The sequence below is a fragment of the Amblyomma maculatum genome, chromosome 5 (assembly GCF_055883805.1).
Source record: "Amblyomma maculatum isolate TAMU_Amacu chromosome 5, ASM5588380v1, whole genome shotgun sequence".
Lineage (NCBI taxonomy): Eukaryota > Metazoa > Arthropoda > Arachnida > Ixodida > Ixodidae > Amblyomma > Amblyomma maculatum.
The window spans coordinates 55,369,744-55,389,269 of record NC_139348.1 but is presented as its reverse complement, the minus strand read 5'-3'; the positions used below and the strand labels follow the sequence as shown (position 1 = coordinate 55,389,269).

The 19,526-nt window shown below is 45.1% G+C and overlaps 1 pseudogene; it reads right to left on the bottom strand.

Annotated features, from left to right (window-relative positions):
* Window positions 1-4,317: 4,317 nt before the first annotated feature.
* The window catches only part of LOC146188344 (uncharacterized), a 26,295-nt pseudogene continuing 11,086 nt past the window's right edge, over window positions 4,318-19,526 (bottom strand).

Below are 19,526 nucleotides of genomic sequence, written 5' to 3'. Positions count from 1 at the left end.
CATACATTCTCCAAAACAGTTTTAACGCCTTCCTAAAATCTGACAAAGCCTGATCATTTTAATTCCTCAAAGACGTTTCTTATCACCAAGTCTCATCACAATTTTGGCATCAATTTCAACGACCTTGGCATATGACTCCACGAGAGCACTTTGCCTTAATCAACTCTTATTTGGTCATGTCTACTGCTGAGACACGAATCCAAGAGAAGGAATGGGGTCGCTCTCATAGTAAACAGAAGAATGGGCAAAGCAGTACTAGGGTACAACCCCAAAAACGACCGAATGATTTCACTTCGGATCCAGGGTCACCCTTTCAACATAACAGTTATCCAAGTCTATGCACCGACCACTATTGCTGAAGAAGCTCACGTTGAGAGATTTTATGCGGACCTACAATGCCTTTTAGACCGCACCCCATCATCAGACGTCGTTTTTCTCATAGGAGACGGGAATGCTAAGGTGGGGAGTGAAGAAATACCCGGAATTATTGGCAAGTTCGGTCTTGGCAAGCAAAATGAAGCTGGGCAGAGGCTAGTCGAGTTTTGTCAAGAAAGCAACCTGACCACAGCGAATACTCATTTTCAACAGCACAAGAGGCGCCTGTACACATGGACTTCACCGGACGGTCTGTACAGGAATCAGATCGATTATATTCTTTGCCGGCAGATATGCAGAGGCGCTATACAAGCAGTAAAAACAAGGCCTGGGGCCGATTGTGGCACCGATCATCAGCTTCTTGTTGCCAAAATTAAGCTTCGATTGAAGAAAACGCCGAAAATTAGAAGTATTTCAAGTATGATCTGGATCAAATTCCATTAGAATATGCTGTGGAAGTGAGGAATCGATTTCAAGAATTAGATCTAGAAGACAGAGAGCCCGAAGAGATTTATTTATTGATTTATTTATTTATTTATTTATTTATTTATTTATTTATTTATTTATTTATTTATTTATTTATTTATTTATTTATTTATTTATTTATTTATTTATTTATTTATTTATTTATTTATTTATTTCAGTACCCTCAGGGCCCGAGGGCATTACAGAGGGGAGTGGGGTACAATAAAAGAAAAAAAAGGAAAAGAACAGCAATCAGTATTAAAACAAATTTGAACAGTAGTATGGTTGAAACATATAAGCAAGTTACAGCAAAATAAGAATACAAATTATTAGCTATTGACATAGACGTATGAGCGAATTGTATAAGCACACAAAATATACCACGTGAGCAAAACAAACAATTTTACTAGCAGGCAGGAAACAAAGTCGCTGAAATATACCATCATACACGTAATCAGCAGCACGATTCGGGGGGAAAAAGAGAAAAAAAGTTTATAAAAACAGCAGATGAACTAAAAACAATAAACAAATGGCAGTGTGGAAGAATTCAATGTTCTATTTTAACATCAGATTAGCTAAAGCAGATTTAAACGCAGAATGGTCACTCACTTCAACAACCGATGGGGGAAGGCGATTCCATTGTGCCGATGTGCTGGGTATGAATGAGTTGTAGAAGTGATTTGTTTGGCACGAAGGAATACCAACCTTATGACGGTGATCGATCCGAGCAGACATGTAGCAAGGAGGCGTAATGAATTTTCTCTTAAGGATGGGGTTATTATAGTAGATCTTATGAAATAGACAAAGACGGAATATATTTCTACGTTGAGACCGTAGTGACAGTGATAAGCTTGATTTCATAGCAGTGACACTAGAATTACGATGATAGAGAGAATGAAACGGGCCGCACGGTTCTGAATAGATTCGAGTCCATAGATTAGTATCTCTTGATAAGGGTCCCAGATGGATGAAGCATACTCCAGTTTACTACGAACCAACGATTTGTAAAGGAGCAATTTTACGGAACTGGAGGAAAGACTAAAGTTACGACGTATGTAGCCTAGCATGCGATTAGCGTTGTTGGTTATGTGATCTATATGAGCCTTCCAGTTAAGATTATGGGAAATAAATACACCTAAATATTTATAACTAGGCACAGACTCAAGGCTACTATTATTAAGAAGGTATGAGGGTAATAAAGTGTTACGACGAGAGACACGCATATACTTGCATTTGTTAATATTTAGTTCCATGTTCCACCTGTTAATCCATTCAAGGGCATGATTAATATCAGATTGAAGGACAGGAACGTCAGAATCACTGTTAATTTCACGGTATATGACACAGTCATCCGCGAAAAGATTTATTGTTGAGCATAAGTTATCAGGTAAGTCATTGATATATATAAGAAAAAGAAGAGGCCCTAGCACAGAGCCTTGTGGCACGCCTGATCCAACTGGAGAAGTGAAGTATGATGTGTTATTAGCAGTGACAAACTGTGAACGATCTGTAAGAAAAGAATGCAGCCACCTGAGAACGTTAGGGTCAAGGTTAAGTTTACTTAGTTTCAGAAAAAGCAGTTGATGAGAGACCTTGTCAAAAGCCTTTGAAAAATCAAGAAATATGCAGTCGACAACGGAACCCCTGTCAAGGAATGAATTTAGATCATGCGTGAAAGTTAAAAGCTGTGTTTCACAAGAAAACAACTTTCGAAACCCATGTTGACTGTCAGTAAAAAAATTATTAGAATCAAGGAATGATGCAAGGTGACAGTAAAAACATGCTCCATGATTTTACACGGAATGCTTGTTAGTGAGATTGGTCGATAATTATGTGGGGAATGTTTATCTCCGGACTTATGCAACGGAATCACCTTCCCGACCTTCCAGTCCCCCGGTATGCAGGCTGTTTGAAGCGATTGCTGAAATAGGTTAGATGATATTATTGCGCTGTACATTTTGGTTTTAATCAAGAACTTGGAATTAATATTATCAACACCACATGATGATGGTTTGGTTTTGGTTTTTGGGGTTTAACGTCCCAAAGCAACTCAGGCTATGAGAGACGCCGTAGTGGAGGACTCCGGAGATTTCGACCACCTGGGGTTCTTTAACGTGCACTGACATGATGAAGAAATGTTTTGTTTTTCGATTATTTTTTCCACACCAACAGAATCAAAGACAATAGAATCCATTGGCAAAAAGTCAGCACTGGTATATGCAGGGGTTTCAAAACGCACATATTTGGAAAACGATGAAACGAATACACTGTTAAGGACATTTGCACACTCATTTGGGTGGATTAGCTCGTCACTAGAGTCTTTAAGGCTGATGAATGAATTGTCGTTTTTGTTAACTAAGCTCCAAAATTGTCTAGGCTTATTGATTAAGAGGGAAGGTAATGTGTCATTGGAAAATACATCCTTGGTGTGCTTGAGTGCAGCCTTATATTCGAGGGCCGCGGCCTGATAAGCAGTCCAACGTTCTTGGGAACCGGTAAGTTTTGCAGAGCGGAAAATGCGTTTTTTCTTATTGCAAAGCCGTTTTAACGATTGCGTGAACCATGGTGATTGTCGATTAGAGGTGATGACTAAACGTGGAACATATTTTTCAGTGAGCGCAGCAACTTTTTCTTTAAACGAGCTCCAGTTTGTATTCACGCAACGATCGTGAAAGCTTGGTAAGTAATCATCTAGAAAAACAGAGAGTTCATGGGTTATGGCATCAAAATTAGCATTTTGATGCCATTACATTACATTACAATACATTTTTTGTGGTTACTCTGACGAGGTTCGGTGCAAGATAAAGAAAAATGAAGCAGCAAGTGATCACTTAGCCCTGGTAGGAACGATAAAGGCTGAAAAGGATCGGGCGAAGTAGTAAGAATTAAATCAAGGATGTTAGAAGTAGTCGACATGATCCGAGTTGGCTGCATCACAAGCTGGGACAAGTTGAAGTCACTGCACAAACTCAAAAATCTATCGCCTTCACTGGAAAAAGGATTACAATAAGAATTTACATCACACCACACAATGTTAGGTAAATTGATGTCGCCTAGTAAAATGAAGGGACTGTTTAGATACCGCACAGTAATCATATGAATGACATCATGAAGGTCGTCGGCAAAGGTTGGTGAACTGGAAGGCGGACGATAGCAAGTACCCAATATCAATTTCTTGGAGCACGTGCGAATTTCAACCAAGACTAGTTCTAAATCGGTTGTACAATGGATAGGAAAAGACAAAATAGCATCACAAACGGCGATAAGCACGCCTCCACCACACCGAGCACCCCTGTCACATCGATAAATGTTGTAGCGCTTTTGACAGTCAGAGTTCACTGCTATCAACCTTCGCAGACAGCCAGGTTTCAGTAAGGCATACTATGTCGGCATCACAATCATTGATAACAGAGCAAAGATCGTCGCGTTTTGGAAGTATGCTCCGTATATTTGTGAATAAAAATGAAAGTTGGTTACTGACGGGTAACTTTATTCCACTGCCCCTTGCGTAGTGCTAATCAGTGATGGGCTGAGCGGATCAGGTGGAAGGAATAGATAGTGCATGCATGTCATCAGAAGATTCGACCAGTGGCGTAGAGACACTGGAAAGTACATGCACGCAATCATCAAAGGGATTGTAGGTGTAACACGTTTTGTTTATGTACAATTTATTGAAGCGAAGTTTGAAGGTTAATGGTTGGGTTTTGCCAAATTCAACCAGTTTCTTCCTAGCAAGACGAGTAGCGACGGAATAGTCTTCACTAACTCCAATTTTTTCTTCCTTCAGCTTAGAACTAGCGACGAGTATTTTCTGTTTAAGCTTGCAAGACGAAAATTTAACAATAAGTGGCCTGCATTTATTCGGAGTATACACGCCGAGCCTGTGTGCTTATTCGACCAGAATTTCGGTGGGTGGAATTTTCAAACAGGACGAAAGCATGCTAACCAGTTTTTCCTCTGACTGAGCCCAGGATTCGGATTGTGTGTCTGATAGGCCGTAGAAAAGAAGGTTGTCTCGCCGCTGCCTGTCTTCAAACTCAGCCTGCTTAGAGTGCAGTTGAGAGTTTTCAGTTGAAAGTCGATCAATCGACTGGCGAAGACGCTGTAGCTCCTCCTCAACTGCCTCAAGGGTGACGGTTTTGCGTTCAACCCCTGTTAGCCTTCTTTCTATATCTGCCAGATTTTCTTGAAATTTAGCCTGTGTTTTTTTAAGATCGTCAACAGACTTGATTAAATCATTCTGATCCCTTTCCATTTTTTCAGTCCGCGTGTTCACAGTTTGCAATATTGCAAGTATATCGTCCATTTGCGTAGAACCAGAATCTTACGGAGAGTCCTGCGCCCTCGATCTCGTGTTCGGCGGAGGTCCAGGGTTGAGCTCAACATCACCGGACAACACAAGCAGATGCGTTGTAACATCAAAGCATTCACTGAGCACGGAAAGCAAAACTCCCGGGCGTGGGAACAGCAGCAGAAAAACGTTATTCGATTTCTTAGCGTATAGAGGTGTAACAGGACTAACCTGGACGAGGAAGCAGAGCGGGTTAGAAAACCGCATCGTCGTGCTGTTCACACGCCCAATAAAGGCGCCGTGGTCCCGCCAGCTCTTCATATAGGCAGCAGAGGGTGATGTTGCCGTCGATCCGGATCTCTGAAATGATGGAGGGATGACCGTGAAAATCCGGGTGTCGTGAGGCCAGGCGGATCCAATTCCGTTGTTGAAATGACAGGGCTTGCTGGCGTCAGTGGTGGGTGAAGATAGCGGTACTGCGCTGAAGTGAGTCCATGCGGTAACCTGGACGAGGAAGCAGAGCGGGTTAGAAAACCGCATCGTCGTGCTGTTCACACGCCCACTAAAGGCGCCGTGGTCCCGCCAGCTCTTCATATAGGCAGCAGAGGGTGATGTTGCCGTCGATCTGGATCTTTGAAATGATGGAGGGATGACCGTGAAAATTCGGGTGTCGTGAGGCCAGGCGGATCCAATTCCGTTGTTGAAATGACAGGGCTTGCTGGCGTCAGTGGTGGGTGAAGATAGCGGTAAGGCGCTGAAGTGAGCCCATGCGGTAACCTGGACGAGGAAGCAGAGCGGGTTAGAAAACCGCATCGTCGTGCTGTTCACACGCCCACTGAACATGTGGACTGATGTTCGTGATATAATACAAGAAGTTGCTACTAAGGTAGTTCCAAAGCAAAATAAATGCAAGAAAGCAAACTGGTTATCTGAATAGGCTTTGCAAATAGCCGAGGATAGGAGGATGGCAAAAGTTAAGGGGTAAAGAGAATGATACAAGGTTCTCAATGCGGATTTTCAGAAAATAGCAAGGAGAGATAAGAATGCCTTCCTGAACATACAGTGCTAAGCAGTTGAGGACAACAGCCAATTAAGGAACACAAGAGCTCTGTATAAGACAATCAAAGATATCAAAGGAAGCTTCTGTGCTAAGCTGGGCGTGATAAAGGATAAACGAGGCAAGGACCTCACTGAAGCCTCAGAGCTAAAGTTGAGGTGGCAGGAATACACAGATGAACTGTACAAGAAGGACCCGAATGTGCAAACCCAGCATAAGACGGTTGTGATTACTGATCTCGAGCCGGGCATCCTGAAGAGTGAAGTTGAATTGGCCTTAGCCAGCCTTGCTAAGAACAAAGCTAGCGGAATTGATGGCATTCCAGCTGTGTTGCTTCAAAACCACAACCATGACGCTGTTAACACTCTGCATACATTATGTCAGAAGATTTGGACAACCCTGCAGTGGCCATAGGATTGGAGGAAGTCAGTTTACATCCCCATTCCAAAGAAAGGCAGTGCCAAAGATTGTTCCATTTACCGCACGATCGCGCTTATTTCGCATCCTAGCAAGGTGATGTTGAAAATCCTCCAAAGTAGGCTGCAGCAATATGTGGATCGGGAGCTTCCGGATGTGCAAGCTGGGTTTCGCAAGGGCAGAGGAACTAGAGACCAAATTGCCAACCTTCGCTGGATCATGGAAAAAGCAAGAGAGTTTCAGAAACCCATCTATTTCGTCTTTATTGATTATGCGAAAGAGTTTGACTGCATAGATCACAGCAGATTGTGGCAAGCTCTACAAGAGATGGGAGTTCCAATTCACCTCATCTGTCTCCTCAGGAACCTGTATGAAGGGCAAGAGGCCACAGTCAGAACTGGGCATGGTCTTACTGATTGGTTTCCGATTGAGAAAGGAGTGAGGCAAGGCTGCATACTGTCGCCCTGCCTATTTAACCTATATGCAGAGTGCATCATGAGGAAGGCCGGTCTGGACGAGTCTTCAGCTGGAGTGAAGATTGCTGGAAAAAGGTATCAGCAACCTTAGATATGCGGATGATGCCACTTTAATGGCAGAAAGTGAAGTGGAACTCAAGAGACTTCTGATACGCGTACAAGAAGAGAGTGAGAAGTTTGGGCTTAAACTGAACATTAAAAAGCCAAAGATCATGGCGTCTTGCCCTATCAAGTCCTGGAGCATGAATGGACAAGAAGTGAAAGCTGTGACAGATTTTCTCTTCTTGGGCTCCAAGATTACCTCGGAAGGAGACTGCAGCCATGAAATTAGGAGACGCCTGCTTCTGGGAAAGAGAGCAATGGTTAGCCTTGACCGCCTAGTAAAGAGCAGAGACATTAGTCTGCCAACCAAGGCACCAGTCGGCGGCAAGTATGTTAGAACTCCAAGCGTAGCAGCAAGGCCTCCAAAGTCACCTCCGCACGCACGTTTCTCTGCGGCCGTTCCAATCGACCGGAGGGAGAGTAAGTTAGAAAAGGTGCTTGGCAGCGTCTTTCGCCGCACCACGGCGCTCTCCACCGGAAACGGAAGGACTGGCGACAGCGGGAGCTTCCGAAGCGACAAATAGATGAGTTCTTTCTTTTATTAGCTTTATTTAGTTCTCAGCTGGTTAGGTTAGGTGCACCATAAGGAATACATTTTAGCTCTTTGTCCTAGCGGCCTGGTTTTTTGCGCCGGCCGCTAGGTTTTCTCGGCTTTCATTCTTTAACTATGTTGCTTAGATAAATACTTTTTTTTTCTAGGCTATTGGCATGCGGAGAATTAATTTTAATGCGTGTTTGCTAGTGTCTCCTTTTGGCAGTTTGTATTTTCTCAGAATTCGTAATAGAAATAGTTCAGTCGATACATGCTTAAGATGTGCAATCAAAAGAAGGCAAAGTGTACTCAGTATGAAGCGCAGGTTAATCTCAAGGAAACGCGCTTTGACTCTGTAGATGAAGCGGAAGGCAGCGATATTTTGTGTCGGTGTTGCGTGCTTGAGTGCGCGCCTAGATAGATTTGATCGAGTAAGGGGAGTTTAGTGTCTCGTGTGGATGATTTAGAAAAAGAAGTACGTTTGTTAGGGGCAGAATATCAGAAACTGCTTGGACAGCTACTTCAAATGAAAAACAAAATGGCTGACTTTACCCTTGGAACCAACGAAGACGAACATTCCAGTACGGGCCACGTGGCTGGGACCAGCACTGGCATGGAAAGTGGAAGCAAAGTAGGTCAGGCGGATCCGAACCGACAGAGTTATTTAGAAGCATCTACTAAGAAGCTACTAATGCACACATTGTCTTCATTCATAAGAAAGGGGACTCTAGGGACCTAAAAAATTACAGACCAATCAGCTTACTGTCTTTTACGTATAAGGCATTTACTATGGTAATCGCTAAAAGAATCAAGACAACCTTAGAGTGCAATCAAGCAAAGGATCAAGCAGGTTTTCGACAACGGTACTCTACTATCGATCATATCAATACCATCAATCAGGTGATAGAAAAATGCTCGGAATATAACCAGCCCTTATACATAGCATTTATTGATTACGAAAAAAAAAATTTAACTCAGTTGAACCCTCGGCGGTGATGCAGGCATTGCGAAATCAGGGGGTAGACGAGCCGTACGTGAAAGTTCTGGAAGATATATATATATAGTGGCTTGACAGCAACCATAGTTCTGCATAAAGAAAGTAACACAATTCCCATAAATAAAGGTGTTAGGCAAGGAGACACAATCTCCCCAGTACTATTCACAGCTTACTTAGAGGAAGTATTCACAGACTTGGAATGGGAGCAGTTAGGGATAAGGGTAGATAGAGAATACCTCAGTAATCTGCGATTTGCTGATGACATTGCCTTGCTAAGTAACTCGGGGGAGGAACTGCAAATAATCATTGATGACCTAGACAGGAAAAGTAGAGAAGTAGGCTTAAAAATCAATATGCAGAAGATTAAGGTAATGTTCAACAGCTTCGGAAAGGAGCAGCAGTTTACGTTAGGTAGCGAAGCACTGGAAGTAGCAGGCGAATATATCTACTTAGGACAGGTAGTGACCGCAGATCCGGACCATGAAATAGAAATAACAAGGATAAGAATGGGATGGAGCGCATTTGGCAAGCACTTGCAGATTATGACTAGCAGCTTACCGGTATCGCTCAAGAGGAAAGTACAGAATAGTTGCATCTTACCTGTACTCACCTATGGGGCTGAAACGTGGAGGCTAACCAAGAGGGTTCTACTTAAGTTGAGGACAACTCAGAGGGCTATGGAACGAAAAATGGTAGGGGTAACATTAAGAGATAGAAAGCGTGCAGTGTGGGTCAGAGAAATAACTCAAGTTACTGACATTCTAGTGGAAAATAAGAAGAAATAGGCATGGGCAGGACATGTAGTACGAAGAGAGGATAACCGATGGTCGCTTAGGGTACCAAACTGGATTCCGAGGGAAGGAAAGCGTAGCAGGGGGCGACAGAAAGTTAGATGGGCGGATGAGGTTAAGACGTTCGCAGCGGCCAAGTAGCTCAGAACCGGCTTATTCGGAGAAATATGAGACAGGCTTTCGCCCTGCAGTGGGTATAGTGAGGCTGATGATAAACCTAAACTAAGAAGCCGGAAAAAAGGAGGAAGTAAGGAAGAATGAAAGTACCAGAGAGAAGGACACAGATAACCGAAAGCAGCAGCCAACAGTTGGGAGAGGGAGAGATAAGGCCCAGGTGCTTATCGCCGGAGATTCTAACATGAGCAGGTGCAAGCGAAATGTCTTGGAACTTGTAAAGGGTGATAAGCGAGTGTTAGTTGGAGCCTTCCCAGGGAGCACAATGAGGGCAGTGCTGAAACAGAGTGAAGATAGGCTGTTGAAAAATTCCGCAGAGCGCAGATGGTGATCGTAGCCGCGTTTCTAAACGATGTCCTAAATGGTGACGCTGCAGGAGTGGCGGAAAGTTTAGCTAAGGGAGTTTACGATATCAGGGAGATAGCACAGTAAGCACAGATAGTTGTATGCACAGTACCGGAGGTGGTAGGATTGAATAGAAAGCTGGAAAAGGACGTGGTGCAGTTAATAAGGACATTAGGAAGTTAAGCCTGGAGACGCGTTTTGAAGCGGTTTAGGTAAACAGGGAGGTGCATAAGTAGGTTTTGGCAAGGGTTTTCAGAGAGATGGCATTCATTTTAACAGAACGGTGGGAGCAGAGATCGGCTGGCACCTGGCAGGCAGGGCTGTAGCTTAGAAATTGCAAGGAGGAGGTCGAGAACGAAAAGTACAAAAAAGAAATTTAACACTGGGATCATCTACATAAACATGCAAGGAGGTGAAAAAAGAGCGAAATGGCTAGAGATAGAACAGCAGTTGAAGGATGACAAAATATGTGTGTACGCTCTTTGCGAGACTCATCTCAAGGATCTAGAAGATCCGCCGTTTATAGAAGGCTACGTCTGGGAAGAGTGCAACAGAATGAGAACGACAAAAAAAGGGTGAAGGGATAGGTATGTTGATACACCACGGAACAAACTGGCAAATAATTAAATCATCTTGTAAAGAACGTGGGTATCAGGAACAATTGCCGCCATAAGGACATGGCTAGGGGTAGTTTGGTTAGGAACAGGACCCCAATGCAGACAAGAAAACAAGAATCTTGTTGAATGTCTCAGTGACGATATAAACCAGTTTAGAGACGGGGACAATATTATTCGGCTGGGGGACATGAACGGCCGCATCGACAATCAGGATGGATACACGGATTGTAACGGGAAGGTAATGCAAGATTTCTGTGAGCGACACGATCTAGTTTTGTAGAAGAACGGCTGACTGGGCGAGGTGGTGAACCATGATAGACAGTAATGTAAGTAATATAAGTGTGGAGAAGTGTCCACTTCTTCTGTTTGTCTCGTCTTTGTTGCGCACTTATATTACTGTCCATCACGGTGTAGTTATTATAAGTAGAGAAACAAAATGTGAAGGCCAAATCACGTGGAAATTCCGCAACCGGCAGACGACCATTGACGACTGTCTAATGTCGCAGGAAATTTATAGCAAGGTCACAAAAAAGGAAATTGACGAAGAAGGGGAGTGTAGTCTGGGTAGTGATCATAAACGTATTAGTCTGCAGATGGGGCCCTTGATGAAAAGAGAAATGGAACTTGGAAAAAAAGTAAACGCAAAATTAAACGACGATCAAATAGCGCAGATAGCAGCAGACATAAAGGGAGCAATAGAAAAAAAGGCCCATGGAAGACTGGGATTATGAACAGGTAGAACTACTCATAAGGAGGAAACCTAAGGAGGTTAAAGTAGCACACCGCTGGAATGAAAAGAGGAAGCCACGGAACTGGTGGAATAGGAAAATCAGGGAAGCTATTGAGCAACGACAGGCTGCTTCAAGGGAACACCGAGTGGCAAAGAAAGCAGATGTATCTTAGGAGGAAATCGACCAAAAATCGGAATCATAACAGCAAAAGAAATTTGTGGTATAGGCCCTCGTCCAAAGTAAAATAAAGCATTCCACCGATCGCTGGATGGCTGACATACACGATGCTTCTAGTGGCGGAGAAAGAAAATTCTGGAACCATATACGCTGGCTAGAGAAGAATCAAAGAAAGTAGGATCTGATTCAAGATAACGAGGGAAATTGCTTAGAAGGAGACAACGCAGTGAACTACATTACATAATTAATAGCCGAGTCATTTAAGAGCGACGATAGGGTAATCTCCGCAAATCAGGAAGCAATACAAGGTAGCAGAATACAAACCAGCTTAGAACTGCCCAATTTAAACTGGAAAAAGGCAGAAGAAAATATTCTTAAAAACACATATACAGGAATAGAAGGAGTTCAGATCAAGCTGATTAATGAACTTGGTCCAAAAAGTTAGGAAACGTTGTTAAAAGCTCTGGAAACAGTCATAACGAATAAGCAAATTCCGGGCAGCTGGCGGCAGAGTAAAATGAATTTGATTTATAAAGGGAAAGGAGACAGGATGCACATAAAATCCTGCAGGCCGATTATCATAACATCTGTTATGTACAGGTTGGCCATGCAGGCGGTAAAATTACAGGTGCAAGCATGGGTAGAAAGTAACAAGATACTCGGAGAACTTCAGAACGGCTTTAGAAAAGGTAGGCGCTTAAACGATAGCCTGTTCGTGCTTACCCAATGCATCGAAATATCTAGAGTGGAAGATAGACCTTTATATTCGGGTTTCCTGGACATAAACGGGGCGTACGACAACGTAAACAGGGAACTCCTGCAGAACATATTGTTACGATGAAATAGCAAAGCGGTGTTTATTTGCAGTGATATGGCAGTGGGATAAGATGAAGCCTACTGGCCCTCAGGCACCAACGCTTTCTCCTCTTCTTCTCCCAGACCCTCACAATCCTTCATCGTCGTCAGTGGCCTGACATTTCCCCCCTACTCAGTCTAAGCCCTCTAGGCGTGTTCGTGAGTCGTGCGAGGCTGACACGGCTTCAAGCGGGCGACATGACATAGTTCGGTTTTGCCAGACCGACGACCCGATGCTGTCAGGCGGGCCATTGCATAAGTTAAGTCAATGATGCGTTTGACAACCACATATGGTCCGTCATAGTGGGCCAAGAGTTTTTGATGTCGGCCACTGCGCCGAATTGGACGCCATAGCCAGACTAAATCACCTATAGAGTACGTGCCCCCCGGTGACGGGCATCGTATCTCACTTTAGAACGTTCTTGTGAAGCACCAGACCGTAATCGGGCGATTCTCCGAGCTTCTTCTGCGAGACAAAGGGTCTCAGCCAGGCAGCGGTCTTCACTGCTTGTGAAGGGCAGGATAGTATCCAGGGAGTAGCATGGCGGTCTGGCATAGAGCAGGAAAAATGAACTGTACCCAGTCGTCTCATGTGTGGCGGTATTAAACGCATACGGGATGAAGGGTAGTATGGTGTCCCATTTCTTATGCCCTGCGTCCACATACATGGCTAGCATGTTGATAAGCGTTCTGTTGACGCGCTCAGTCAAGCCATTTGTCTGGGGATGGTATGGCGTCGAGTGTCGGAAAGTTACGGAGCATAAACGCATGAGCTCTTCAGTAACATCAGCAGTGAATTGTCGGCCCCGATCAGTGGCGACAATTCGTGGCGGCCCGTGTCGTAAGATGACTGAGTGCAGCAAGAAAAGCGACACCTGATGCGCCGTAGCAGATGTAAGAGCGGCGGTCTCACAGTAATGTGCGAGATAGTCCACGCAGATTACAATCCAGCGATTTCCATCCACGGACTTCGGAAACGGACCTACGAGGTCAATGCCTACTTGATCAAACGGAGCTGTCGGAGTCTTCACAGGGTGCAGCAAGCCAGATGGAATTGCAGCGCATTCTGGGCCAGTAAAATCTTTCTTGAGCACGGTGGAGTGTTAGAACCGATCCCAAATGCCCAGAAGTTGGATCATCATGCATAACACGCAATAAGTCCGTGTACAACGTCTTGGGAACTACGAGTAGGTATCGCTGGCCGACAGGCGAATAACTCTTTTTCCATAGGAGGTCATCACGCACAAAAAAGCGCCTTGTAGGTACGCTGGCTTGGGCGGCAGCAAAGAGAGGCTGTAGACTGCTATCATTTTGCTGTTCCGTTTTGAAAACATTCGTGTCGGGGAACGCTGGCTCGAGAGTCGATATATAATTGTCGAAATCCTCACTGTCAGGTCCAGTCCTGGCCATTGGCATCCTAGAAAGACAATCTGCGTCTGCATGACGCATCCCGCTTTTGTACACCACGGCAAAGTCATATTCCTGTAACCGGAGGGCCCAGCGTGTGAGGCGACCCCATGGCTCTCAAAGGTTCCGCAGCCAACAAAGTGAATGATGGTCAGTTACGACAGTAAACGACCGTCCGTACAAATATGAACGGAAACGCTGCACAGCGAAAACTACAGCCAGGCATTCCTGTTCGGTGACTGTGTAGTTTCGCTCCGACTTGCTCAGGATACGACTTGCGTACGCGATAACATGCTCTCGTTTATCGTGCCGTTGGACAAGGACTGCCCCGAGACCGATTCCACTAGCGTCCGTGTGATCTTCTGTCACTGCAGCAGGATCAAAGTGACGTGGATGGGTTTCGATATTAAGAAACTTCAGTTGACGAAATGACGCGTCGCAGTCTGGTGTCCAGTCAAAAGTGGACTTTTTGTTGAAAAAGCACGTCATTGGGTAAGCAACGTCAGCAAAGCGATTTACAAAGCGTCTAAATACGAACACAACTCTAGAAAACTGCGCAACTCCTTCACTGTCTGCGGGGGTTTAAAAGACTCAACAGCGGCAGTTTTCTGGGGATCCGGCATTACACCATCACCATTGACAAGGTGTCCTAGCACCAGCGCTTGGCGCTCTCCAAAGCGGCACTTTTTCGAGTTTAGAATTAGGACGGCGTTGTGAAAACAATTCAAGACGCGTACTAGACGGTCATTGCGTTCTTGGCAGGATTTCCCAAATATTTCGACATTGGCCAGATAGCAAAGGCAAATGTCCCACTTTAGAAGTGCAAGAAGTGCCTGTGTCTTTGTCTCCCTTCCTTCGTGTTTTGTCCAGTTCCTTGCGCTGTTTTATTTCATTATGCAGTCCCACTTTAAGCCGCGCAAACGTGTGTCCATAAAGCGCTCAAATGTGGCTGGCGCATTACACAGCCCGAATGGCATAACATTAAACTCATAAAGGCCATCAGGCGTTACGAACGCTGTTTTTTTCTTGTCCGCAGGGTCCATTGGAATTTGCCAGTAGCCAGATCTGAGATCAAGACAAGAAAAATAGGACGCACCAGAGAGGCAGTCGAGGGCATCGTCTATGCGAGGATGTGGATAGACGTCCTTTTTCGTAACAGAATTTACACGCCGATAATCGACGCAGAATCGCCACGAACCTCTTTCTTGCGTACAAGAATAACAGGGGCAGCCCAGGGGCTAGATGACTCCTGTATCACCTTCTTCCGTAGCATGTCCTCCACTTGATCATGAAAGTCTTTGCGCTCAGATGGGGACACGCGATATGGCTTTTGACGAATGGGACGAGCCGAACCAGTGTCGATAGTGTGATGGGTCCGATGTGCAAGGCGAGAGGTCGGTCCATCTGTTGGAGAAAAGTCAAACATAGGCGAAAAGGGTAGAAGAATATCCACAAAAGTACGGCGTTGAGGTGAGCTGAGATCGGCGCTGATCATGCGGAAGATCAAAGTTTCATCAGCAGGCAAAAGTACGGTGGCACTCGTAGCATCTGTGACCAAAGCAGTGACGTGGGGCGCATCGGGTCCACAGGAGGCAAGCTACAATCCCGTTGGTAAAACTGCGGGCTCGGACGATAGATTGATTGTCCACAATGAGGCACTACCGTGATGCACTGAGATCATAAAGTGAGGGATAACATTTTTCTTCAGGCATGGTGAGTGAACAGGGTGCACCATGGCCTGAAATAAAACCTGGTCAAGAAGTGGAGCGGACACGGGGACGAACATGGCAGACAAACGTGGAACTACTGTGTCTTCGGTAATACTAAAATCTTTTTCTTCACTGGGGACACTTTCAAAAAGAGTCGGCAGATGCGAGCCGTCAAAATGAACCTCTTGACTTCGGCAGTCCACGGTAGCGCACAAAACTTCAAGAAGTTCATTCCTAAAATGATGTCATGCGTAGAGTGGGGTAAGACTACGAATTCGGCTTCAAAGTTGCACCACCCACAGACACTTGCGCACTACACACATACAGTGGCCGCAACGCCTCTCCTCTCACACGACAAAAAGGTTGAAGTACGGTCATATTCAAACATCACTTTGCGTCCCAACAAGCCCCGAAACTGAATACTCATCACAGACACAGTCGTACCCGTATCCACCAAAGCTAATTCAATGAACACACGAATTTTCTTTTTGAGCATTATAGTTGGAGGGATGTTGGCACACAGCACATTTCCAGCGGCCTCACTCCCATTGGTCGCGCTGGTTAGTTTTCCTGCTGAGGATGCTGAGGCGACATGGAGCGCCGTCGCAGTGATGGAGAACGACGCGCACGGAAGGCGGGTGGTGGAGTAACACTTCTGTCAGATGCAGGGGAGTGGTCGCGGAGATTCTGGTTATGGATGTTGCGGTAATATCTATGCTGAGTATTTGATTGTTGATAAACGGCACTGTATTTCCGATTGTTGGGTATTGTTGGAGGCGCCGGACGGTTATAGCGAGGTGGGAACCTATTGCGGCAGTATCTGGCGATGTGACCTTCGAAGCCACAGCGGTAGCATATCGGTGAGGAAGGTAGAACATGCTGTTGTGGATACGAGCAGGGAACAGCTGGGCGTGTCGTAGGTCTGGCTGAATGCTCATACTGCTCAGGAATCCTGGTAGATCGCATGGAAGATCTATGTGCACTTGAGGCGACGTCATACCTCGGGGCGTCAGGCATCGACGCATTCCGGTTGGCGAAATGCATAGGAAGATAGTCAATAGAAGCTGCAACTTCAGGAGCTTGTGGGAAAGGCTGCACTGTAATCGCTTGTGGTGGTGAAGCCGGCCGTCTAGATATCCTTTGGACAGAGGCCTCAGCAGATTCACGCCGGGGAAGTGGGTTGAGCCGCAGGAGTTCTTCCCGCACGATTTGCCGGATCGTCGACGGAAGATTAGTTGGGCGTGGTCATCAAAGCTGGTCACGGTAGGCACTTTGGCCAGCAGCCCAACTTTTGGCGCAATACGACGCGTTTTGGGAGCTTGAAAAGTGCGGTTGAGTTTAATAACATCTGAGACGGTTTCAAGGGTGTCGTTAGGGATTAAAAAGTTGTACACGTCAGCCACGACGCCCTTCAAAATGTGGCCGACTATGTCTTCTTCGGGCATGTTGGAATTCACACATTTGCACAATTTGAGGATCTCTTCTGTATAAGTGGTACAAATTTCATCCGGCAATTGAGCTCTTTGAGCAAGTGTCTGCTCAGCTCGCTGTTTGCTCGGTACAGATGCACCAAAACGCTGTTTGATCTCGGTGGCAAACCGTTCCTAAGTTGTCAAATTGTCCTCGTTATTTTCGAACCAGGTCATAGCCGTGTGAGTTAGAAAGAAGACGACATTTGTAAGCATGGTGATAGGGTCCCACCGGTTGTACCGACTAACTCTTTCATAATGAAGTAGCCACTTCTCAAGGTCCTCACCTTCTTCGCCTGCAAACGGTCGTGGTTCCCGGTAAGGCCGGCAGGGAACAGAGCTGGAAGAGGCAGGCTAGTCACCAGCCTGGCTTGCAGCGTCGCAGCTGGCACGGTTAGATTCGGTAAGGTCCATGATGGTTGGAAGCGGTGGCAGTCCAGCAAGGCGGCGACTACGTCGAAACTCCTGTTGGTCTTGCTGCGCCGTACTTATGGATCGAACGGAGCACCTTCCACCAAGTTGTTACGATGAAATAGCAAAGGGGTGCTTATTTACAGTGATATGGCAGTGGGGAAAGTTGAAGCCTACTAGCCCCCAGGCACCAACGCTTTCTCCTCTTCTTCTCCAAACCATCACAATCCTCCATCGTTGTCAGTGGCGTGACAATATTAAAAGAAGAAGGTATCGGTTATGAGATTATAGAGTTCCTACAGGAAATATACCGGGATAACAAAGTAGAAATTGGATGGGAAGGAATAAGAAGTACGGAAGATGTCAAATTATGCAAAGGATTAAGACAAGGCTGTCTTCTATCACCGCTGCTGTTCATGCTTTATGCGATAAACCTGGAACGTAGGATACAAGACAGTAACTTAGGTTTTAATCTGTCATATCGATTACAGTGGAAAGGCGGTAGAGCAGCGCCTTCCCGGTTTCATGTATGCAGGCGATACTGTGCTGCTAGCTGAGAGTGTGGAAGAATTGCAAACTCTAATTAAGTATTGCCCAGACGAGGGAGACACTCTAGGCTTCAGTTTGAGCGCAGTTTAGTCCGGTCTAATGATTTTCGACGCCTAATCTGATCAGGGTCTTAAAATAGAGGCCATGAAATACCCAGAGTAGCAGAATATAAATATCTGGGGGTACGGGTAAACGAAGGATTGGCATACATTGGAAAGCATGAGCAATCACTTAATGCCAAAGGGCGAAGAAATGCCGGGATAATGAAGCTTAGGGCATTGTGGGGATACAACAGGTATGAGGTTTTGAGAGGTATTTGAAAAGGAATTATGGTGCCCGGACTTACTTTCGGAATGCGGTTATGTGCCTAAAATCAGAGGCACAGTCGACATCAGAAATAAATCAGAGAGCCATTGGACGATTAGCACTAGGTGCCCACGGCAAAACCACAAATGTGGCGGTACAGGGAGATATGGGCTGGGCATCTTTCGAAGTACGGGACTCTCAGAGTAAAATATTAAATGAGGAACGCCTTAGGAAATTGGACAGTAACAGATAGGCAGCTAAAGTATTTAAATACCTGCGCTTAAAAAGCGTTGACTCACAATGGAGGAGAAGAACTAGGAAACTAACTAGTAAGTATGCTAGTCACAAGGATGGAGAAATAAAGAGCATTAAGAAACAGGCGAAAAACACAGAAGGTGAAAATTGGATAAATTCGATGGAAAAGAAAAAGAGTGTGGAATTATACCGTAAGTGGCAAATGCAGATCAGGAAGGAAGATTTCTTTGATAACTCAAGAGGCAGTGCCCTACATTTTGAAGCTAGATCAGGGTGCCTTAGAACACGCAGCTACAAAAAGAAATTTAACAAATGAGATGACGCATGTGCTGTATGTGGAAACTCTAATGAAACAATTGACCATATTATACTCGAATGTAATGGTATCCATCTGGAAGTTGATGCAGGCGCAATCACTGTTCCTGAAGCTTATGGGTTTAGAGATACCATGGCCGGGTGCATAAACCGGCGGTGGAAACTAGCAAAAAACGACTGGAAGATTGGTGGCTTAAAAGCAGAGAAGTGAGATAATGTTAGTAATGCAGAAACAAAAATTTATTAATTCGAATGATGGTACAGTTAACCAATCTAAAACAATAATTAAGATACAGTTAACCAATCTAAAACAATAATTAAGATATAGGGAGAAAAATGAGCATGATAGCTACTGCTACCACCCCGTTCAAAGGGGACGCTCCTATATTCCATCCATCCCATCCATCCATCAACTGTTCCGCCGCAGCTAGGCCGGAAACTATAAAACACTAGTTTCCTCAGCTTGCGCTCGTACCACAATCGACCTGCCTGCTTTAAAATGCCGCAGGCAAGACATAAGCCAACAATTTCGCGATCGTTAGATTACTAATAATATGAGGCCCACATGCGCAAAGTTAGGCAGCGACTACCCGAAGCTGCATGCCTGCCCGAAGCATGCATGCGTACTCTGGCGCTGTCTGCTGCGGTTCCGCGTCTTTTTTTATTTTTTTTTGTCAGTGTGTATATACACGCCGTACATTTG